This window comes from Euprymna scolopes, chromosome 6 (assembly GCF_053919585.1).
Source record: "Euprymna scolopes isolate OS-2025 chromosome 6, ASM5391958v1, whole genome shotgun sequence".
Classification (NCBI taxonomy): domain Eukaryota; kingdom Metazoa; phylum Mollusca; class Cephalopoda; order Sepiida; family Sepiolidae; genus Euprymna; species Euprymna scolopes.
Window position 1 is genome coordinate 145,125,103 of NC_136487.1, and position 9,006 is coordinate 145,134,108.

Consider the following 9,006-nt stretch of genomic DNA (forward strand, 5'->3'; position numbering starts at 1 on the left):
CAAACAGAAATAGAATCGTGTCGTTTTTTCTATGGTGACAATTTTATTTGTCCATCTTGTTTGACGACATTACCATTTATGGCAACATAATCAAACACTATAAACTATCAAGTTCTCTCTGATTCTCTCTCTTCTGATCTTGAGCAGGTGGTACAATGGGGAAAGAGGTGACTGCTTACGTTTAATGCATCAAAACACAAGCCTTTGTCTTTACATCATCAAACCTCTGATCTTTATCTGGCATCAACTAAAATGAATGGCTCTCGTCTTGAGAAGGCTCCATGTTTTGACAAGCTCCTGGACTTGACCATTACTCCTGATATAAAATGAAACATGTACATCAAATCCGTTGCCAACGTAGCTAGAAAAATGGTGGAATCATTCCATGCTCCAATAGATATATCACTGCTAATACAATTCTTTACCTGTATAAAAGAAAAGTACGCCCAAGAATGGGGTACTCTTGCCATATATAGGCAGAACGTGCTAGAAGCAGCTTATCCTGCCTCAACAGAGTTCAAAATAGACTTCGTAGCCTAGTGGGGATACGCTTTTCTCTTCCTTGCAACCTCTTTCCTACGGCAGAGACGTTGCGAGTCTGTCTCTGCTTTATCGTCATTTTCATGACAAGTGCTCGTTTCAGCTCTGATCTATGGTCCCGCCCCTATCCTGACTTTCAGGAGAAACACTCGTCTAGTTAAAACCACTATCAGTAATTTTCCCCACTTTATTTCAGCCTAAACTTAAACGTAGATTCCTTGAACAAAGCTTGTTTCTAAAAACTGCACGCCTGTGGAACTCTGTTCCGTTTTCCTGATATTCAACTGACTACAGTATGGTTCTCTTCAAGTCTAACGTGAATAAATTCTTAATGAGCCATCGCCTTTAGTAATCCAATTTACCAAATGTCCATTACTAACGATGACTATGACATGTTCCTGTTGACCACTGTACACTCATTAACCCTTCTCGAATGTCCCCGGGCATTAATAAGTGATGAGTCCTTTGTAAAAAAAAAAAAAAATAGTTTGTCGCTTATTTAACAACATTACCATTTATGGCAACACATCAAACACTATAAACGATGAAGTGCTCTCTGATTCTCTCTCTTCTGATCTTGAGCAGGTGGTACAATTGGGAAAGAGGTGACTGCTTACGTTTAATGCATTAAAACACAAGCTTTTGTCTTTATATCATCAACGCTCTGATGTTTATCTGGCATCAACTAAAATGAATGGCTCTCGTCTTGAGAAGGCTCCATGTTTTGACAAGCTCCTGGACTTGACCATTACTCCTGATATAAAATGAAAAGTACATCAAATCCGTTGCTAATGTAGCTAGAAAAAATGTTGGGATCTTTCTACGCTCCATTAGGTATCTCACTGCTGATGCAATTCTTTACCTGTATAAAAGAAAAGTACTCCCAAGAATGGGGTACTGTTGACACATATAGGCAGGACGTGCTAGAAGCAGCTTATCCTGCCTCAACAGAGTTCAAAATAGACTTCGTAGCCTAGTGGGGATCCCCTTTTATCTTCCCTGCAACTTCTTTCCCACAGAAGAGACGTTGCGAGTCTGTCTCTGCTTTATCATTATTTTCATGACAAGTGCTCGTTTCAGCTCTGATCTACGGTCCCGCCTCTGTCCTGACTTTCAGGAGAAACACTCGTCTAGCTAAATCCGCTATCAGTAATTTCCTCACTTCATATCAGCCTAAACCTAAACGTAGATTCATTGAACAAAGCTTGTTTCTAAAAACTGCACGCCTGTTGAACTCTATTCCGTTTTCCTGCTATTCAACTGGCTACAATATGACTCGTCAAGTCCAACGTGAATAAATTATCATGAGCCATCGCTTTTAGTAATCCAATTTACCAAATGTCCACTACTAACGATGACTATAACATGTTCCCGTTGACCACTGTACACTCATTAACCCTTCTTTTCGAATGTCCCCGGGCATTAATAATTGATGACTACTTTGTAAAAAAGAAAAAAATACGATTTGGTGCTTATTTTGTCGTCACGAAATTTTACTTATCAATGTATTTCCTGTAATGTATCGTTAACAACTTAGCTAACATCATCTCCGAAGCAAACAATGAAGTTTAACTTCCAAGTATAGAACTGCCACAATACTCTTTCTAAGGTTTAAACATAGTAAAATAGAAAATAGAAATAGTGGCTTTCTAGTTTCTCTGCAATCCCTTTCACAATCGCTCAGAATATCTTGTAAATAAACTGCACTTAATTTATAAAAACAGGTATTTATCGCGTCAAGTTTTCATGGTTGGTAAATTTTCTATACACAATTTATGAAAAGGCCTCCAAATCTTTAATCACACTAAAAATAAACACGACTAAACACGACAACGAAAATTTATACGATACTAGAATATCTACTCGGCGGATGGTTGCGATCATACTGGCTTTCCTGCAGCGGGAGATTATATTTTTTAATGTAAACGACCACATTCTCTCTAATTCTCTCTCTCTCTCTCTCTCTCTCTCTCTACTGATCTTGGGCAGGTATTACAATGGGGAAACAGGTTGTAGGTTACTTTTAATGCAACTAAAACCAAGCTTTTGTCTTTAGATCATCAACACCCTGATCTCCATCTGGCATCAATCGAAACGAATGGTTCTCGTCTTGAGGAGGCTTCATGTTTTGACAAGCTCCTAGGCTTGACCATTACTCATGATATAAAATGGAACACATACAGGAAATATGTTGCCAAGGCTGCTCAAAAAATCGTCGAATCATTCTACCGCTCCAGTAGATATCTCAGTGCTGATGCAATTCTTTACCTGTATAAGAGTCAAGTACGTCCAAGGATGGAGTACTATTGCCACATATAGGCAGAAGGTGCTAAAGGTAGCTTATCCTGCCTCAACATCCTAGTGGAGGTACCCTTTTCTCTTCCCTGCAACCTTTTTCCCACAGAAGAGACGTTGCGAGCCTGTCTCTTCTTTATCGTTATTTTCATGGCAAGTGCTCGTCTCAGCTCCGATCTATGACCCCGCCCCTCCCCTGACTTTCAAGGGAAACACTCGTCTAGCTTAAAACACTATCAATAATTTCCCCCACTCTTTATCCGCGCCTTAACCTAAACGTAGATTCCACGAACAAAGCTTTCTTTTTCTTAGAATTGCACACCCGTTGAACTCTCTTTTACTTGTCTGCTTTCCGGTTGACTAAAATATGGTCGTCTTCAAGTCCAACGTAAACAAGTTCTTCATGAACCGTTCCTCTTTAGTAATCCAATTTACCAAATTTTCACTACTAACAATTACTACGTCTCTGTCCCATGGACTACAGTGCACTTATTAACCCTGATCCTCGAGTGGCCTCTGGGCCTTGATCAGTGGTCACTCGTTTGTAAAAAAAAAAGTTTCAAAGTATATATGATTTGTAATATTATCAGCTAGAACTGAAATCAAAATAGATAGTGTAGCAGACTTAGTCGGTAAATTTTAGAGTTTGGTAGAAATGATGCCATAGCGTTAAAATTTGAGACGACAACAAAGGAATTCAGACTTTCGTATAATATTAGACGATTCTATATTATCCTAATTTTATATGAAAATTAAATTCCTAATGCAAGTTTAAACTGGTGATTAATCAAAAAGGCTTAGAAATTATGCCACATAATTCTTGTTACGGCAACAACCTAAATAAAATGATTAAAAAACTTGATTTGAAAACTAAATCATCTGAAAACTGGAAATTAATACATAAAAAATCAGAATTCATTAATTTTGTTATAGAACTATTAACAAACTAGGTCTATTGCTCGTTAAAACCGTGCAAAAGTTATAGACCATTGATTAAAAAATAGTGCGTTATGTCAAATTGATGATTGAATATGACTAAATGTGTGCTCGTTTCCGCATTAAATACTAATCCATATTAATCCATCAAACGAGTACTATAATATTTGGTTCATGCACTGTATCATACCAAATAGGGATACGAAATTTCAAGCAGATAAACCTAATAGTTTTCTAGGAGTCTTCTAGATTAAACATGGTACTAAAGTGGCTAACCCGTATTAATCCACAGAAATCCATACCTGTGCATCGAATTGTTACCATAATACTTAGTTCGTTGTACCTTATTGTTGTGTTGTAACACAATAGTAAAAGAAGAAAATCAAGTCGAGATTGGTTGAACAAACGATGTATATTAACATCACAGGTACAAAAGTAGGAATACGAGAATAACTGACTAACGCTCAGTTAGGCAGTGGAGTACTGTCACTCCTTCTCACCGGTGTAGACATTACTGGCACTATATATAGTGAGAGCCGGTGTAATTTCCCTTATGCATAAAAAGGCCGGTATAACACTTATCATAAAAAGGCCCATACAACAGTCCAGTTATATCGGCCCAATAGTTTCCGGGGAAAAGTGTACCGAATAGATGGACAGACAAAGAGAATATAATATAGATATTCACCCATCGTATCACCTATTGAGTTATATTGTTTTAATTTTTAAAAAAGTTTTTTTTTTTTTAATTACACTTTCACCCCAAACAAGACATATTGCCACTTTGGTGTAGGGGGCTACTATCAGGGGCAACAACTACTGGGGTACTATGTAGAGATTTGGGCAGCAAGATGTCGGTTCACGTTGCACTTGAACTTCTGCAAGTCAGTAGAGTTGGGGAAGCAGGGACCTGGAATGGAATTCCAAAGTCTAGCGGTTCTGGCAAAGAAACTACTGGAGTAGAAAGATTTTACATTTAGGGATCTCTACAGTGTGGGGTGGGATTTTGCAGCCCGTCGGGTCTGTCGAGCGTGTTCACGTCATGGGGGCACTAGTGCTTGCAGTTCGTTAGAGCATTCACCATTAAAATACTTGTAGAACAGGCAGAGGGATGCAACGTTTCGTAGATGGGACAGAGGCTGAAGCTTAGATGCCAGTTCAGGGCCTATCAGATTTGCGACTCTCTTTTGAACCTTGTCAAGGAGCGAGTGAATTTGAAAAGCAAAATAAGGTCTTTTTATTTTTACAAAAGAGTCACCACTTATCAAGGCCAAGAGGCCATTCGATTATAAGGGTTAATGAGTGTACAATAGTCAATGAGATAACATTGTAGTAACTGTTAGTAGCGAAAATTTGGTAAATTGGATTATTTAAGGAGATGGCTCATCAAGAACTTGTTTATGTTGGACTTGAAGACGACCATATTGTAGTCAGTTGGAAAGCAGAAAAATGAAAGAGAGTTCGATTGGTGTGCAGTTCTAAAAAGGAAACTTTATTCATGGAATCTACATTTAGGTTTAAGCGCAGATAAAGAGTAGGGGAAATTATTGATAGTGGTTTCATATAGACGAGTGTTTTTCATGAAAGTTTGACAAGGCGAGGTCTTTAAACGAATACAAAATAATACATAAATTAGTCAATTTCTGGTCGCTGTAACGTATTTCTATTTTTTAATGTACAGTTACGCATTAAATAATACTAGCAGAAACCATGTAAATTCCACAGTAGTTAAAAACTTTTAAAATACATATAAAATGAATAAAAAAATAAAATAGAAAAATTAAAAACAAATATTTTTAGTAAATTCCTTTTTGGCTTTTTAAAAGTTAAAGGAATTAATTTTTAAACATTTACATTTTTTTCAATGAAAACTCAACGCACAACGCATATTAAATATACACGTAACAGATCTACACATACAGACACCCCATGCAGAAAGAAAAGTAAATGTCTATATAATTTTAACCATTAGACGATACACGAGCACCAATTACAGAAACAAGTATACCTTATATACACTAGACATAGATAAACACGTTTATATGTAAACTCGAAATACATTTGTTTTATTTGGTAATACAACACTTCCATAGACAACTGATATGCATAAAAGTTCTCCCACCAAGGAAAATGTGGTGTCATTCGTCATCTCAACTCATACTCATGTTTTGTCTAAATGATCTGATTTTGTTTTAACCTCACCATCATTTAAAATTTCATATGACATTAACCACTATTCAACATTTTATTTGAAAACATTAACCACCATTTAACATTTGATTTGATAATATAAACCATTATTCAAAATTTCATTTGAAAACATTAACCAGCATTCAAAATTTGATTTGATAATATTAACCATTATTCAAAATTTGATTTGAAAACATTAACTATTATTCAAAATTTAATTTGAAAACATTAACTATTATTCAAAATTTAATTTGAAAACATTAACTATTATTCAAAATTTAATTTGAAAACATTAACTATTATTCAAAATTTAATTTGAAAACATTAACTATTATTCAAAATTTGATTTGATAATATTAACCATTATTCAAAATTTCATTTGAAAACATTAACCATTATTCAAAATTTAATTTGAAAACATTAACTATTATTCAAAATTTCATGTTGTTACATTCACCAGCATTCAAAATTTGATTTGATAATATAAACCATTATTCAAAATTTCATTTGAAAACATTAACCACCATTCAAAATTTGATTTGATAATATTAACCATTATTCAAAATTTCATTTGAAAACATTAACTATTATTCAAAATTTCATGTTGTTACATTCACCAGCATTCAAAATTTGATTTGATAACATTAACCATTATTCAAAATTTCATTTGAAAACATTAACTATTATTCAAAATTTCATGTTGATACATTCACCAGCATTCAAAATTTGATTTGATAACATTAACCATTATTCAAAATTTAATTTGAAAACATTAACCACCATTCAAAATTTTATTTGATAACATTAACCATTATTCAAAATTTTATTTGAAAACATTAACTATTATTCAAAATTTCATGTTGATACATTCACCAGCATTCAAAATTTCATTTGAAAACATTAACTACCATTTAAAATTTGATTTGATATCATTAACCATTATTAAAAATTTCATTAGAAAACATTAATCATAATTCAAAATTGCATGTTGATACATTCACCAGATTTCAAATTTTCATTTGAAAACATACTCCACCATTTAATATTTGATTTTTTAATATAAACCACCATGTAAAATTTGATTTGATAACATTAACCACCATTTAAAATTTGATTCGATAACATTAACCATTATTCAAAATTTCATTTGAAAAACTTAACCATTATTCAAACTTTCATGTTGTAACATTAACAACCATTTAAAATTTCATTTGAAAACATTAACCACCATTTAAAACTTGATTTGATAACATTAACCACACTTCACTATTGCCTTTGAAAAGATTAAGCTCCCATTCAAAATTTTATTCGATAACATGACCCACCATTCAAAATTTCATTTCAGAAAATTAACCATCATTAAAAGTTTCATCTGACAACATTAACCAACGTTCAAAATTTTATTTGACAACATAAATCACCATTAAAAGTTTCATCTGACAACATTAAGCACCATTCAATATTTTATTTGACAACATTAACCACCATTAAAAGTTTTATCTGACAACATTAACCAACATTCAAAATTTTATTTGACAACATTAACCACCATTAAAAGTTTTATCTGACAACATTAACAAACATTCAAAATTTTATTTGACAACATTAACCACCATTAAAAGTTTTATCTGACAACATTAACCAACATTCAAAATTTTATTTGACAACATTAACCACCATTAAAAGTTTTATCTGACAACATTAACAAACATTCAAAATTTTATTTGACAACATTAACCACCATTAAAAGTTTTATCTGACAACATTAACCAACATTCAATATTTTATTTGACAACATTAACCACCATTAACAGTTTTATCTGACAACATTAACCAACATTCAAAATTTTATTTGACAACATTAACCCCCATTAAAAGTTTTATCTGACAACATTAAGCACCATTCAAAATTTCATTTCACAAAATTAACCATCATTAAAAGTTTCATCTGACAACATTAGCCAACATTCAAAATTTTATTTGACAACATTAACCACCATTAAAAGTTTTATCTGACAACATTAAGCACCATTCAAAATTTCATTTCACAAAATTAACCATCATTAAAAGTTTCATCTGACAACATTAAGCACCATTCAAAATTTCATTTCACAAAATTAACCATCATTAAAAGTTTCATCTGACAACATTAACCACCATTCAAAATTTTATTTGACAACATTAACCACCATCCAAAATTTTATTCGACAACATTAACCACCATTCAAAATTTTATTTGACAACATTAACCACCATTCAAAATTTTATTTGACAACATTAACCACCATTTAAAATTTCATTTGACAACATTAACCACCATCCAAAATTTTATTTGACAACATTAACCACCATTCAAAATTTTATTTGACAACATTAACCACCATTCAAAATTTCATTTGACAACATTAACCACCATTTAAAATTTTATTTGACAACATTAACCACCATTTAAAATTTTATTTGACAACATTAACCACCATTTAAAATTTCATTTGACAACATTAACCACCATCCAAAATTTTATTTGACAACATTAACCACCATTTAAAATTTTATTTGACAACATTAACCACCATTCAAAATTTCATTTGACAACATTAACCACCATTCAAAATTTTATTTGACAACATTAACCACCATTCAAAATTTTATTTGACAACATTAAACACCATTCAACATTTTATTTGACAACATTAACCACCATTTAAAATATCATTTGACAACATTAACCACCATTCAAAATTTCATTTGACAACATTAACCACCATTCAAAATTTTATTTGGCAAAATAAACCACCATTTAAAATCTCATTGACAACATTAACCACGATTAAAAATTCTATTTGACAGCATTAACCACCGTTCAAAATTTTATTTTACAACATTAACCACCATTCAAAATTGCATTTTATAACATTAGCAACCATTCAAAATTTCATTTGACAACATTAACTACCATTCAAAATTGCATTTTATAACATTAAGCACTATTCAAAATTTCATTTGACAACATTAACCACCATTCAAAATTTCATTTAACAACAT